The following is a 16,876-nucleotide window of genomic DNA, read 5'->3' as shown; positions in this document are numbered from 1 at the left end:
CAATTCACACAAGGAGCAAATTGAGCTGAATAAGCTCAAATATGACAAATTTTCATCGAACGAACTAGAACGGATTTTGGAAAACCTTCATGTCACAGCGGAAGAAACAGCTGATGATCGAGCTGCCTCACAACTTTTAGATCCCGAATTTAGAGCTCTAGCCGTTCCAGAGCAAACAGGAGACATTAATGTTTTTCAAGAGCACAACAATACAGAGGAAGAGGAAGAGGCGGTTCGATTAATTAAACTCCCACCTCTAATATTAGAAGCCCATTTACTGGCAATGGTGCAGTCACTTAACAGCAAACAGAGGGAATATTTTGCTCATGTAATACACAATGTCAGTAAAAGGGAAATCTTCTTCGAATATGTCGGAGGCGGTGCTGGAGTGGGCAAGAGTCGGCTTATAACAACTATATATCAATCGTTGACATTGCGAGCTAATAGTGTACCAGGAACCAACCCCGAAACAGCCAAGGTGTTACTCTGCGCACCCACTGGCAAAGCAGCATTTGGAATTGGGGGCCTAACCCTTCATTCGGTTTTTTCACTCCCCGTCAACCAGTCATCCGGCGACCTTCGGCCACTAAATAGTGACACATTAAACACAATTCATGCCAATCTCATAGATATTAGGCTTATAACAGGCTAACAGAACGCAGCAAGGCAAACATTTTAGAAGCTGTGAAGTCTTTTAAGCCATCAGAAACATAAGGAATCCTTTATACATTGCAGCTCAAGACTTCGATCAAATATATGATGACAGTCAACATAAGCATAAGTGATGGTCTCGTCAATGGTGCTACGGGGGAACTAATGCAGGTTGATTCCGAATCACATAGATCTGAAAGTTCAGTGATGCGACTATGGATAAAATTCGCAGAATCAAGAGTTGGAAGCTTTGCACGTTCCAAGCAGCCTCACAGTCGCAATGCAGATTGGACACCAATCATGAGCGTGGTCCGATCATTCCAATACAAGAGAAATGAGCAAATAACCATAGAACGCAGACAGTTTTCGGTCATTCCAGCTATGGCTTCAGCACGATACATAAAAGTCAAGGTGAAACATACACACAAGTTGCTGTTCATCTAGAGGGTAGAGTAAGCAGATCAGCTTTATATTATATGTAGGATGTAGCAGAGCCACAAGTGCCAACCGCAGGATCCAATTAAAACTCAACTTAATAGGTTGAAGACAGAAGGAGCATTGACGACATGCTACAGATTTTTGACTGAAAAATCGGAACAACGTCTAGATATTTACTATCAAAATGTAAGGAGCCTAAACAAGCATATTGAAGATATCAGATCAGACAAGCTGATTTGTTCTGCTGATATTCTGTGCTTTGCCGAGACATGGACCTTACCTCAAGAAGAATTCCCAATAGAAGGCTACAGTGTTATTGCACGCCTTGATGGAGAAACAAGATCATCCCGACGACGCCCTTCCAACGGCCTTATAATATACTAAAAGCAAGATAGGTGCCCAGGTCTATCAGAAGGATCATTTTCAAGAAACGACACCGGTTCAACAAACGTTTACCAACTGTTAAACGTAAACAATTCAACAGTTTCCATATCACTTGTGTACAGGAACCCCCGCTATAGACTTCCGGAATTTAGAAACCAAGTGGAAAATAATATCCGTCAGATAACTGAACAGTATATTGGACCGTCAGTAGTCCTTGGTGACTTTAGCATATGTCGCCTAACAGCAACTGATGATTTGGAGGCTCGATTGCAACAGTTAGGATTTGAATCTTCATTGGCTAAGGTCGCCACAACAAAACAGGAAACAGCAATAGATTGGGTATGGACAAACATGGATTCTGCAATGACCTCATGTATCACATATGAAACACCATATAGTGACCATGACGGAATATTTTTAAGCTTTAGAAAATAGATATATTATATATATGGATATATGTTAGATTTATTTGACTTGTGTTAGACTTCTTGTCATAAACAAAGCTTTCATGTACTATTTATCAGGGCTATTAAACGGAGAAGAGTTGTTTAGGGAAATTATAGCTAAACTAACTATTTTCATACAAAATTCATTTTGGAAGCAGTATTTTGTAAACCTAAAAATTCTTAAAATGTTTTCAATTTAAAATATAGAGTACTAAAAATAGTTATTTTTCACATCAAAAGCGGTAATCAATATAGATAAAAAAGAAAATTTTTGAATATTTCTAACCGAAACACTATTAATGAATTAAACAAAGAATGTTAAAAATTGATGAAAATTTATTAAAAATAAAAATCTTCTTACAAAGATTACCAAAAAACAAAAAAACACGAACCACAAAATAAGCGCAAAATATTTTAAAATTCAAAATAACATTTTTTTTTAATTTTTAGTCATAAACATAGGATTTGTTTTATTTTTCAATCCGGTATTTAATATTAGAGATTTGTAAATTATTTGTAATTAAAATTTTGGGAATTACAAAATAAAACAAAATTTAATTTAAATGTTAATTCAATTACTTTTTATGTTAATTCAATTGTATTTTTAATGAATTAATTGTAAGCCTGTTTTCAGGGCAGTGGATATTGGTGATCATTGTTCTCTCTAAAATTTTAAGCATCAATAAACAATATGCATTTATATACTATCCATCTGCTTAATACATTTCCATCGTTACTTACACATCTTTTATTATCGTAATAAAAGATACACAATGAATAATTGGGAGTAATTTATTTACATTCAAATACTAAGCAAAAAATATAATTTTCGTTGGATCAGTAATTTAAAGTTTTAGAAGAATGATCAAAATCTATTTTAGCATATGAATCATTTTCTGCACTTATTGCACTTATTGTTGAAGAAGCAACATTTTCTATTTTTTGGAATTTCGCATTTTCTTTGGTACTGCATTGCGGCAGATCTAGCTTTGTGTAATATAATTCATAACTGGAGCAAGCAATTGAAGATGTAGGCGTGGTAATATGCGGTGTTTTATTTTCGTTTATACAGTTCGGAAGCCCATTATCGCTTTCTCTATTATCTATGATGGTCAAAAATGTGGGAGAATCGTTGAATCGAGCGACTGATGAAAGTTTGTTGGCGTTGGTCAATGGTGCTAATGGCAAGGAAGGTACGTTTGATGAAACAGAATATTTCTCATTTATTCCTGCTAATGGCAATTTTCGCTCTCTGTTAGAAGAGGATTCTGTTTCTTTACAGCTGTAATTTTTACCACGTATGTTGTCTAGCAATGAACATATCGTACTATATTCCTCATGGAATATGTTTTTTGTAGTTTTAATAATTTTCTCAGTATCAATCATAGAAATACTTTTTTTAGTTTCGGTTTCATTAATTGTTTTTGAAGTTGGTTGAACTGAACGTTGGGAATATAGGTATACACGAAAGATAAGTTATTTCCTCTGAGTTCGAAGTACTATCAAGTGTTACTTCTTCCAAATGGTGATTTCGATTTTCTTCATGTAATACAAAATCAAGTTCTTTAGTAGGCATACACAACTGATTTTGTTTACTGTTTGTGAGTTTTTCCGCAAATAGATAGTTTCCGTGGGAATATATTTGTACTTCCTTTCTTTTTACGTATGATGTAGATGTAATGTCACTTGCTTTTGTTGTGTCGGAAAAGCTTTCGTTCGAATGTGACAGGGAAGTCTTATGCATGGAACATATTTCTTGATTCAAAGGCTTCATTTCCAAGTATCCACTTTCTTCATGATTTATTTTTTTAAGCGAAAATATTTGTAACATTTCACTAACAGGTTTTGATGTCTGATAACCCTTTACTTCGTTTAACGATACATCAGAACACTTTCCACTGCCAAGTACAGCTTTTCCATTTGTTTTATGGATAGAACCTTTCGAAAAATCAATTTCCATTAGATCACTCATACAATCCACAGATACTTGACTATTTTGGACCAATATAGGAGCACTCGTTGACTTTTTATCACAATTCGTATTTAATCCCAATTTATAACCAGTATCGTCAGCCCCAAAATTTAAACTATTGTTACTAATACAACTCTGATTGAAGTGGGATCTGGGAAATAAAACAGCACGCTGTAAGTCACATTTAGGAATTTTCGTCCGAGATCCAACTGAAAACGCTCGGACTCGGATAGCGTTTTTGTCATGTAAAATCTCGTTCGAATTTCCCGATCGTTTGATTTTGTTTCTGTCTATCTTACTTCCAATTGAATACGATCGTTTAGGACGTTCCTCACTGTAAAATCAACAAATTTATTACATCAATATTTTGGAAATATTACAAAAATTATATACTGTATTATTCCAAAAAAAATAAGCAAAAATTGCAATTTAATATCCCTATTGTGGAAAGGTATCGTGTATACATATTTTTCTGGCGATGATAACAGAAATTTTCTTTGCGTGATTATACTCGAAACCCCTGATATTAAAGTTATGTTCACATTTTCGAGAATTTCTGTTTAGAATATTTGGCAGCATTGATCAAATTTATAAAATTAAACATAAAAAAAAATATAAAACAATAAAGTTCATTAAAATTTATTTAGTAGATTTGATTAATTTATACGTTTCTACAAAATCTTTTGCGTTAAATGCCCAAGTTTTCGAATTGATTAATATTGGCATCTTTAGAGGGTATGAATTTTTTGAAAGTAGAACTTTTTACAAACTATCAACTTATGAGAAGCTTTGTGCTGATTCACACACGAATCTTTTGATGCCGCAACTCGTAGTTTGTTAGCGAGGGCGCGAAGAGAAAAGGCGAGGGCACCGAGTTATGATATTGTTTGTAACAGTTTGCTGTTACGTAGTTCGGTATTCCGTTTAATTTTGAAATTCTTTCCATCATTGCAATTTCGTTCGGTTTCAAATAAATATTTAAAATGTGTTACCGATATTCCGCTAGATCACCAATTGATTCCTCTACTTGTTTATTTGAAAGACTTCAACGACGTTTGGATTGATCCACTTACTATGTATCTCGCCAAGTACAATAAGTGGACTAAACAACACGGCTTTAACGAAGAATATGTTTGGAATATAGCTTTGTTCACCCTTCGGAAGAAATTAAAAGATATTAACACAAGCATTTATTCCGAATAGCCCTCAGGTTATTTACACTCATACGCAATAGAATCAAAGCTGTGCCCTCAGACTCTTTGATTCATTCTAGCAGATAGAGGTGCAACACAATCGATGGGACTATCGATAGTTTTATTTTCGTCTCACTATTGATAGTTTATTTTGACTATCGATGTTTTGTGAGGTTAAGGGCAGATTTACCAACAATTTTCATAAAATTACAAAATCTCACTTAATAAAGCTACTTAATGATATAGTCTGGTAATACCAAATGAAAATTCTAATTTTGGATAACATCCCAGCAAGTCAGGGCTACGGAAACTCAATACATTAAAGGAATTATCGAGGAAACTAACACATAAGCCCAATGCATAAGAAAGAGATGAATGATCACACGTTTATAAGAGTTTCAATTAGAAATGTCAATTGGGCGTTACGAAACTCATAGAAACTTTAACAGGAATCTCTTATGGAGCTGTTGGGTAATTAGTCGGTGATTTAACAGACTGGTGGCTTGCAGGGCTGGTAGCCTCGAGTTGCGCGAGTTGCCATCTCAACTTCCTTTGAGATGCTATCACAGAAGTCACCACGAATCGGTGCACTGGGATATTCGAATCAGTCTACAGACACAACGGACGGTTGTGTGACGAATGAACATAATTAGGAACTACCGTTAAAACAAGAGAATAACATAAACTACGTTTAGAACGGCGAAGCGGCGGACCGTATGAGTCAGTCGTGTATTAGTATTGATAATTTGCGCATTTGGTTTCAAATTCGTCACTACAGAAATTCGCTAAAATCATATACAAATTACATGCCAACAATTAAAGTTCAAAAGGAATGACATAAGAACTCCAGTATGAGTACTAGTGCCAAATACAGACATATAGTCAGGGCTGCAACCCATTGCAAAACTCGATGCGGTTCGGTTCAGTGGTTCGAACCACTAAGAAAAAACTTGTACCGGTTAAAGAACCTGTTTATAAGTGTCTCTGAACCGCGGTTCGGTTCAAATGGTTCAATATTTTATACTAACTGATGTAAAAAAAATGTTTGTGCATATCTGAGGTCAATACAGCAAACGGCTACAAGCATATTACTTCGATTTACATTTTTATACTCTCGCAACCTGTTGCTACAGAGTATAAAAGTTTTGTTCACCTAACGGTTGTTTGTATCACCTAAAACTATTCGAGTTAGATATAGGGTTATGTATATATAAATGATCAGGATTAAGAGACGAGTTGAAATCCGGGTGACTGTCTGTCCGTCCGCCCGTCTGTCCGTCCGTGCAAGCTGTAAGACATTAAATTTTATCTCTGGGATGGTTTGAGATGACTTTATAGGAAAACGCATATCTTGGAATGTGCTTAACCGATTTCAACCAAATTCGGTGCATAATGTTCTTTTCATATTTCTATGTTATATTGCGAAAATGGGCTAAATCGGATTACAACCACGCTTATTTCCTATATAACACCATTTTCAATTCCATCTGATTCTTTCACTTTCCACTATGCATATCAAGCAACAATGATTATATCGGGGAAAAACTTTGCGTGAATAATACGTTTAATGTATGCCACCTTGTGACCAAAAATTTTCTAATCGAACCAAAACTGTTCAAGCCCCTAAGTACTAAATATGTGGACCCCAGTGCCTATAGTTGACCTTCTACCGAAAATATCAGCCAATCCACAAAGAAATCTCAAACGAGTATACCATTTGACTTTGCGAGAGTATAAAATGTTCGGTTACATCCGAACTTAGCCCTTCCTTACTTGTTAAAGCTATGTTTGTTTCCAAACGCCTCCCAAAGTGTCAGTTTTTCTCCAAAGAAAATAGGAGCCAACGTGAACAAGGTCTTTGCTTCCAATATTAATCGTGTCTAATTCATTTTACTTTTCCCATATATTTTGGGATTTCTTCATATTTTGCAATAATGTTTTGATCTACAAAACAAATAGACTTATATCATAAATCACTTGTATGAATGCTCGGTACATTTGATGTACATATGTATAACATTAACTGCATATAACTTTTGATGCAAAGTTTTCATGCAAAAATATTAACAAAACCATTTCTGTAGTACGGAAAATTTTAAATGGGAATATCACTTTTTAAAAGTTGTAGATTTTCTTGCTAATGCAAAATATCAAAAAATCCCATGTTTAAATGGCATAAGTAATATAATGTAAATTGAAAATAAAGAGATTGTTTACTTTAGATCCTTTTTAGGGTACTAACTGAAACTTCAGGGGGCGTTTGCAGAAAAAGCAATCAACAAGGGAATTAAAGGACATATTAATCAATATATACATATATCGCTCAGCCACAGCTGGTGTTTTACGTGCATATATATCTTTTGTTAATATAATTGCTCTTGTTCGCGATACTATCATCGACGCTTCAGCTGTCATTTTACGGTTGCGCGATCCTGTTGCCAGTGACAATTTTCAATTTATTTGAATCCAAAATTCGAGAAAATTGGCGAAATGAGACTACATACACGTGTACTTCTCTACTGAGTTAAGTTAATTAAATTTAAGAAGTGTATTTTAATAACAATGTATCTTTGCGAATAAAATGGATAAAGTCGGATGAAAACTTGCCCTAGCCGCCATATAATTATTATCAGGATTTAAAAACATCCGGTTGACTTTATTCCATATATTGGTGATGGTATGTGAGGTACCTTAATGGAACTTAGAGACCGCCTTTTACTGTTAATAATATGTGTTAGTGGAAAAAAATAGATAAAATCGGCTTAACACTATCCCTATTGTATATACCTAATGTAAGATATTCAAAATTCCGGTTGGATTTATGCCGTACATACAATGACATCCGTTATCCTAACAAACTCTATACTGATTTTGTGTATGAGTTTTGTGTTAATATTTTGCTTGAAAATATGGTATTGAATATACCAGTGCCAATGTCCTCAACCCGTTTATGTTGGTCAAAAAGTGTGATATTTGAATAAATTTAAGTGGACAAGCTTTTTAAAAATTTTGTGGTTTATGAATTAAAATGATCTAAGCCTTGGTCCAAAACTCGTATCCTTAATACAATCAATTCCGATTCTCTGGTTGACGTTTTGCACATCAACGCAATATAACGAAACTCCCATAATAAGAAAACATTAGTTATTTGTAAAACCAACTCTAAAATCAAAAAAGCCGTCAAGTTAATATAGTTGGGTGAAACAACTATGAAAAATTCTATCTTAAACCAGAAATATGGTTTTACGAAATAAATGAAGAAAGCAATTGTTAATACAGTAACAATAATAAGGCTTTTTATCCCCTGGAGCCCGAAAACTACTACCAACTGCGCATAAAGATAATATATAGAGATATACACGACTTGCCATTAGACGTCATTTTCGAACGTTGGCTCGTTAAATTTTTACGCCTTTATAAAATTTAAATTGGTTTTCATATCTTGTATTTTATCTAGCTCTGCTGCTGTGCTTGAGTTGAAGGCGAATTGAGTAAAGACCTAACTTCCGACCTTTCAATCATCCGTTTGGTATAATAGGTGCCAGAGATTTTACAGTTTTACTGGCTGGCTGGAGTGGAATGCTTACTCCAAAGTATATCGATATATTTGCTCCGTTTTCTTCCATTCTCACATTTTACCACACTGCTCCCCTTCTTTAAGCTGGTTTCTCCTTTTTTATACTCTCGCAACCGGTTGCTACAGAGTATAATAGTTTTGTTCACCTAACGGTTGTTTGTATCACCTAAAACTAATCGAGTTAGATATAGGGTTATATATATATAAATAATCAGGATGAAGAGACGAGTAGAAATCCGGGTGACTGTCTGTCCGTCCGTCCGTCCGTCCGTCTGTCCGTCCGTGCAAACTCTAACTTGAGTAAAAATTGAGATATCTTTATGAAACTTGGTAGACATGTTTCTTGGTACCGGGAGACGGTTGGTATTGCAGATGGGCGTAATCGGACCACTGCCACGCCCACAAAACGCCATTAATCAAAAACAAATAAATTGCCATGACTAAGCTCCGCAATAAGATACACGACTGTTATTTAGTACTTAGGATCACATTAGGGAGGGGCATCTGCAGTTAAAAATTTTGTTTAAAGTGGGCGTGGTCCTGCCTCTAATAGGTTTAATGTGCATATCTCCTAAACCACTAATGCTATAATAACAAAATTCACTAGAAGCAAATGTTTTTAAAACCTCTACGTACAGTGTGAAAATAGTTGAAATCGGGTGGCAACTCCGCCCACTCCCCATATAACGGTACTGTTAAAAACTACCAAAAGCGCGATAAATCAAGCACTAAACGCGCCAGAGACATGAAATTTTATCGCTGGGATGGTATTAGTTGACTTTATAGGAATCGCGTTCAAAATTAGACAGTGGGCGTGGCACAGCCCACTTTTAGGTGAAAACCCATATTTTGAGATCTACTTAACCAATTTTCACCAAATTCGGTGCATAACGTTCTTTTCATATTAATATGTTACAGTGCGAAAATGGACTAAATCGGACTACAACCACGCCTATTTCCCATATAACACCATTTTCAATTCCATCTGATTCTTTCACTTTCCACTATGCATATCAAGCAACAATGATTATATCGGGGTAAAACTTTTCGTGAATAATACGTTTAAAGTATGCCACCTTGTGACCAAAAATTGTCTAAATCGAACCAAAACTGTTCAAGCACCTAAGTACTACATATGTGCACCCCAGTGCCTATAGTTGACCTTCTACCGAAAATATCAGTCAATCCATAAAGAAATCTCAAAGGAGTATACCATTTGACTTTGCGAGAGTATAAAATGTTCGGTTACATCCGAACTTAGCACTTTCTTACTTGTTAATAAGATATTATATTGCGAGCGGGAGACTTTGGCCAGGCTTCTTGTGATTCTGTTAACCACGTAGGACCGTTCCACCAGAGTGTAGTGATGGTGAGATGAAGTGGTTTGCAGCCTCTTGTCCCAAGATCCGCTGGATTATCTGCACTTGCAACATGTTGCCATTGTGCTGGGCCAACTAAGTCTAATATTTGAGATATAGGGTTACATACATAAGTCTTCCAGGTATATGGTGGTTTGTCTAGCCATGCTAAAACTATTTCTGAATTTGACCAAAGGTATATTTTGTGATTGGTTAATTTCAGATGGGTTTGGACAATTGAGACTAGTTTTGCTAACAGAAGTGCACCATTCAGTTCGAGCCGTGGCAGGCTTAGTGTCTTCAGGGGAGCAACTTTGGCTTTGGCTACCAAAAGACGTGAAGATCTTTTGTTATCATATTCAGTGCGTACGTAAACTGTTGCACAATAAGCCTTTTCAGAGGCATCACAAAAGAGATGTAATTCTACATTATAGTCAGGTACGAAATTTACCCATCGAGGAATTCGAATTTCCGAGATGGTATGTAGATTGTTTGCAAATTGAACCCACTTTGTTAAACGTATGGGTTTTACTTGCTCATCCCATTCAGTGCCGTCTTGACACAGTTCTTGAATGAGGATTTTTGCTTGAATCATTATTGGCGAAAGCCATCCTGCGGGGTCGAAAAGTCTTGCCACCGAGGAAAGTATTTGACGTTTGGTTATGGCGGATATTGCAGATATTGACTCAATTGTATATGAGAATTGATCTGTTATTGCATTCCATTGAATCCCGAGAGTTTTTGTAGTACTGGCCTTTTCAAATTTAAGGAAGTTAGTATATAATAAGTCTTCCCCTTTTATGTTTTTTATTATCTTCGGATGATTTGATGTAATTTTCTTTAGGGGGAACCCGGCTAAATTTAGTGCTTTGATCACTTGAGATAGTGATTCGCAAGCTAATGAGAGACTGTGGCTACCTGATAGAATATCATCAACGTATGTTTGTTTTTGTAGCACAGAAGTTGCTAAAGGCAAATTTGTTTGACAGGTTTTTGCCACTTCAAGTAATGTCCTAATGGCTAAATAGGGTGCACAATTGATGCCAAAGGTAACTGTTTTAAATTTGTAGTCGCTGATTGGACTATTACTTGATTTTCGGAAGACTATCCGCTGGAAATCTTGGTCATCGTTATGTACTAAAATTTGCCTATACATTTTCTCTACATCTCCATTGAAAACATATTTAAACATGCGCCAATTTTGTATTAGCAGCATGAGATCAGGTTGTAATGTTGGCCCTGTGTATAGTACATCATTGAGTGATTTGCCTGAGCTCGTACACTTTGAGGCATTAAAAACAACTCGTACTTTTGTTGTGATTTTATCTGGTCTTATTACCCCGTGATGTGGAAGATAAAAAAATAGATATCTACCTTTAGATATTTTTTCATATGGTACAGCTTCTTCCATATGATTGAGGTCAAGATATTCATCCATCACGTCATCATATGCTGATTTAAGCTCGCTTTTCTTTATCAAGCTTTTTTCCAAGCTTAGGAATTGCTGGACTGCTGATATTCTCGAGTGGCCTAGAGCTATCGTTTCTGGAAAGGTGGGCTTGAATGGGAGTCGCACAACATAACGACCATGTTCGTTTCTTGTTGTTGTGGACTGGTAATAGGCTTCGCATGCCAGGTCTTCTTCTGAAGGTTTTGTGATTTGGGGTAGTTCTTCTACTTCCCAGAATTTTTTGAGTTGATTATTTAAATATTCGTTTGAAATATTTTCAACTTGAGTTGTGAAGGAGTTAATTTTTTCTGTGACTTGGCCACTTAATATCCATCCAAAGATTGTGTTTTGGGCTAACAATTTATTAGAGATTTTCTCTATACCTTCAAGAATTATTTGAGGTATTAAGTCGCTGCCCAATAATATGTCGATTTGTGATGGGGTATGACAGTTGGGATCTGCTAATTTGAGATATGAGCATTTTTCCCACTGATTTTTATTTACTTCATAGCTTGGAAGCAAATTAGTGAGCTGCGGTAGAACAATGGCTTGTGCATCTATTCGTATATCCGCGTTTGGAGAGACTATGGTGATTGGGCAAACTTTATTTGAATTTTGTATAATTCTTCCGCCCATTCACGAAATTTGAAAACTAGAATTTTTGACTGGCAATTTTAGCCGATTCTGAGCTTTTGATGATATAAAGGATCTTTGAGAGCCTTGATCTATTAATGCTCTTAATTTGAATAAATCTCCTTTATGTTCTATAGCAATGACCGCTGTGGGTAAAAGAATTTTGCTTTCATTCTCTGAATGAAGCGCTTGAACTTTTGCTGCTTTTGAGCAACATGCGTGTTCCTCTTTATTTTCCGGATTCGGTATTCGGGATTCGGGATTTCGAGATTACCTGATTTGGTTGTCGCGACTAGGCCCGTGGTTTTATGTATATGATTTTGGTTCATATTTGTAAAATTGGCTATGTGAAGCAATGAGTGATGTCGTCGTTGACAGTACACACAACTGAATTTGCTTTCAAAGTCTTTTGTCCCGTGAGAATTGGACAGACAGTTGATGCAAAGTTTATGATGTCGGACAAGATTGTTTCTATCTGAAACGGACATTTTTTTAAATTTCTCGAAAGATCTTATATTATGTCTTCCTTTACAGATTTCTCATAATGATTGCCAATGGTTTGTTTGATCTGACACGAATGTTTGGTTTCTATTAACGTGTCTATTATATTGTGTGTTTTTATTTGAGTCATTTCGATGACCTTTTGGCTTAACTACCTTTTTATCTACTCGCTCAGCTATTTCGTACTGAGTTGTTAAAAATTCTTTCATTTAATGCGATTTTGGCGATTTCTTTCTTGAAACTAGTGATTGCTCCCATCGTAGCAAAGCAGCATCAGGTAGTGTCGCTGCGCAAATATTTACTAGGATAGGGTCCCACGATTCTGTGGATACATATTGTGTTTCTAAAAACAATAAGCAATTAGTCACTGTCGAGTATAGTTTTTGAAATTCTTGGCTGGTTTCTTGTTGAATTTTTGGTAAATTCATTAAAAAAGTATTTGGTTATCTACTAATACTCTTTCGTTTTCGTATCTTTCGACCAGTGTATCCCAAGCCAGATTAAAATTTTCGTCATTCAAAGCGAAACGCTTGACAATACTGCTTGCTTCCCCTTTTGTTTTGTACCTGAGATGGTACAGCTTTTGTGCTCGTGAAAGTTTAGGATGGTTGATATACACGGCAGTGAACATGTCCCGGAAGGACGGCCATTGATCATAACCTCCATGAAAAACTTCAGTATCACAAGCTGGTACTTTTAAAAATATACCTGTATATAGGGTTTCTTTTGGATTGGTAACTACTCTCGGAGGAGGAGTAGGTGCTCTATATGGCCTTAATAAATTTATTTGGTCTAATATCATTGCCTTCGTAGTTTCGTACTGATCGAGGCAGTTTTCATATTTGGCTGAGGCCGAAGCTTTAATGTTTTCTGGGAGTTCAGCGTCGTCAGTATCTAATATTGTATCGTACGCTGTCAGAACGCGTGCCCATATATTATCTATGCTTTGAATTTTTAAATTTAGGACTGATTCTGTATTGTCGTTAATAGGCGAAGCCGAAAACAGTGTGCAGTATCTAATAAAACTGTCACTTTCAGTTATGAACCTTGACAGTGAATTGTCTTTGGTTCTTTGTTGTTTTGCACCCTGCTTTGAGGGTGTAGCTTCTGCGGCTGTGCCTTGTGCTTTATCATAATCAGCCATTTTTGGAATTTCTAATGATAGAGGTGTTCGTGGTTTAACCTCTTCTGATTTATCAGATTGCATTTATAACTCTTTAAATTTAATTGAAAGCTATTGGCTAGCTATTAAAATAGTTTTGTATTAAATATTTGCTATAATACGGTTGTAGTAAAAAATTTTAGTTTGCTGCCCAAAGCTGTAGTTAAAAAATTTTTTTTGTTGAAACTGATTGTAAAATTATCTGTTATAATGTTTTTTTTTTTGGTTTTTTATCGGACAAGTCAATTTAGATTTTATTAAAATGTATGTCCGTATTATTATTATCTTAAAAATTGCCGAAATTGCTTACTGGGTATTCGTTTCACTAGCGAATAATTTGTATATTTTGTATGTATGTATATTCGTTTTTATTATATGTATCTATATACATTTGTTTAAAAGGAACGCGAAAATAAAATTGTTCTTAACAACAAATGTATATATATCTGCATACCTATGTATGTTAATTTTAATTTTCATCTTTGTATATGCTAATCCGTTTTAAACGTATACTTTTTAGTTATATTGGCATGTGTACATATACATATATGTACATGCATACATGTAACGCGTTTTTGTAAAGTTTTGCTGAGTGCCTATATTTATATATATATATAGTTGTAAATATATTACTTTTTATGTATATTTTTTAAGAGAATATATAAGAGAAATGAGAAGAGCAAAAAGGTTGGGTTGCGGTATAGCGCGGGAAATATGCCAATGTTTAAGAAAATATGTGTACATACATAAATGCCGATAATGTTATTGTTGTTTTTTAGAAGTCGCATGAACACATTTCAAAACTTCAAAAACGTTCGGTTCAGTGGTTCGAACCACTAAGAAAAAACTTGTACCGGTTCAAGAACCTGTTTATAAGTGTCTTTGAACCGAGGTTCGGTTCAAATGGTTCAATATTTTATACTAACTGATGTAAAAATAATGTTTGTGCATATATGTATGTATGTACGAAACAAGGCTTTAAAGTTGAGATCAAATTCGTGTATTCATTTCATATTCAAATTCATGAATTCATTTACCACTATCAGTGTGAAAGATACAATAAGTTGTTATAATATATATATATATATATATTTATCATATCAGTATTGACATTTACTATTATATAATTACACATACTTTTATTGGATGGAATTTATACTTAAAGAAGTGACATATCTGAGGTCAATACAGCAAACGGCTACAAGCATATTACTTCGATTTACATTTTTAATAAGATATTTTATAAATCGAAAGAATAACTAATCCTACGATTTCTTGATTACTCAGTATATAAGTTTATTAAAAGAATGTCTTCTAATAAGTCTTCGTCTATACTTGCTCTTAAATCTGATAAAATAAATTGTATAGTTGAAAATGCTCTTTCGACCGACACTTGTGTTGCAGGAGTACCTAACGCGATCTCGGCTAAACTTTTTAACTATTTCTCTGTATAGTTTTGCCGAAATTGCAAAATATCTGCAAGTGGTAAAAGATGTTAAATATTGTCAAAACAAATAATTATGTTTACAATCGTTTTTCTAGTTGGTAAAGTTTCCTTTTTATTTAATTGTTCAAGTATGGACTCCAGTTCCTATATATTATATTTTAGATTTGAGATCGAAAACTTTAATCAAATGTTTTTTTGCAAAATCTTTTTTCTGAGTCTGATAATAAAATCTGATACCTGGGGTCTAAATAAACGACAGCTAAAGCACTAGAATTAGTTAAATAATATTCCCCTCGTTCTGTTAATGCAGTCAGAAACTTGCGACTTAATCACACAACGTTTTTTTCATGTTGTATCGATCGAGTAACGCATTCAATAGCTGCCTTATTTAAGTTTTCTAGTCGTAACAGATTCAACAAGGTATGTATGTCTAAGCTTTTTTGCTACGGATTTCACTTTGCTGCGGATTTCATCTATTTTTTTTTGGAAATCTGACACTGTTCAATTTGGGATATATGCAGCACACCTAATGACACTTATGGAGTTATGATATAAAAAGTTGCCTCAAATTCTTCAAACGTGGAATTTGGAATGGTTGCGCCGGAAATTTCTCCACTGTTACCATTGTCGTCATCTCCGTCATCCATGTCAAAATCTAAATCTACAAATAATTTTTAGCTAATTATAAATATATTAATAAGATCCAAGACATATATTTTTAGTTACCTTGTGAATGCGTGACTTCATTTCCTTCTTCTTCAGTATACCAGCCGTTGACTTTGATGGAAGTTTTGAACATTTTTATTAAGAAAGTTTTCGACACATATCATATTCGCTGCATTGTCGACAGTTATGGAGTAACTTCTGTCTATATTTATTTCGTATGATTTTAAAACTTCTATTATTATATTCGACAAGTTCAAGCCGGTGTGCTTTCTTTCCCAAATATTTCTTTTATTGACAGAGTGTGTATTAGCAAATCGCCATTTTCAATGTATTGTGCATTTATTCCTATTATGAACCTAATCGACTAACACAGTCCATTTTTATGGAAAGTAGACTGCAGTAAGAAAAGACAATAGAACATACATATATTGATTCGGGGTAAGCTTTAAAGTTGTTGGTAGCGGACATACTATAAAGCTACACTTTACGCGTCAAAAGGCAAGTGTGGCGGAGGGCACACCTGGTGCGTACCCTCCAACGTGTCTAATTGTAGCTTTATATGTACATATATTAAAATCAAACCACTGGTTCTGCGTGGAAACTGTAATTTACCGATAATCAAGTGTAGATGTCATTGAAGAGCGCAGCTTAGCTGCCCTTTTTACGAAACCCGCTGTCTTTCATAAGTTTAAGTGGAGGACCATTTTTTGTGACTTGTAGCTGTGTAACTGTAGCTGACGATGGTTTGTTCGCAATGTATTGTACTTCGCAATATTATTCTGGTTGGAATTTCTTGCGTTTTTTTTTCAGTAATTTCGCCAATAATTTTCTCGAAAATGTCAGCGTTTTTTTATGTGTCTCATAAAAGTTTCAGAGTGCTTCCCCTCATTTTTAATTTATAATATTTACACTGACTTGTGTTAGACTTCTTGTCATAAACAAAGCTTTCATGTAATATTTATCAGGGCTATTAAACGGAGAAGAGTTGTTTAGGGAAA

At 34.9% G+C, this 16,876-nt stretch overlaps 1 pseudogene; it reads right to left on the bottom strand.

Annotated features, from left to right (window-relative positions):
• Positions 1-2,364: 2,364 nt before the first annotated feature.
• On the bottom strand, positions 2,365-13,747 carry LOC118681405 (insulin receptor substrate 1-like; annotated as a pseudogene).
• Positions 13,748-16,876: the final 3,129 nt, after the last annotated feature.

The sequence above is a fragment of the Bactrocera oleae genome, chromosome 3 (assembly GCF_042242935.1).
Source record: "Bactrocera oleae isolate idBacOlea1 chromosome 3, idBacOlea1, whole genome shotgun sequence".
Taxonomy (NCBI): Eukaryota; Metazoa; Arthropoda; class Insecta; order Diptera; family Tephritidae; genus Bactrocera; species Bactrocera oleae.
This window is presented reverse-complemented; position numbering and strand designations above follow the sequence as displayed.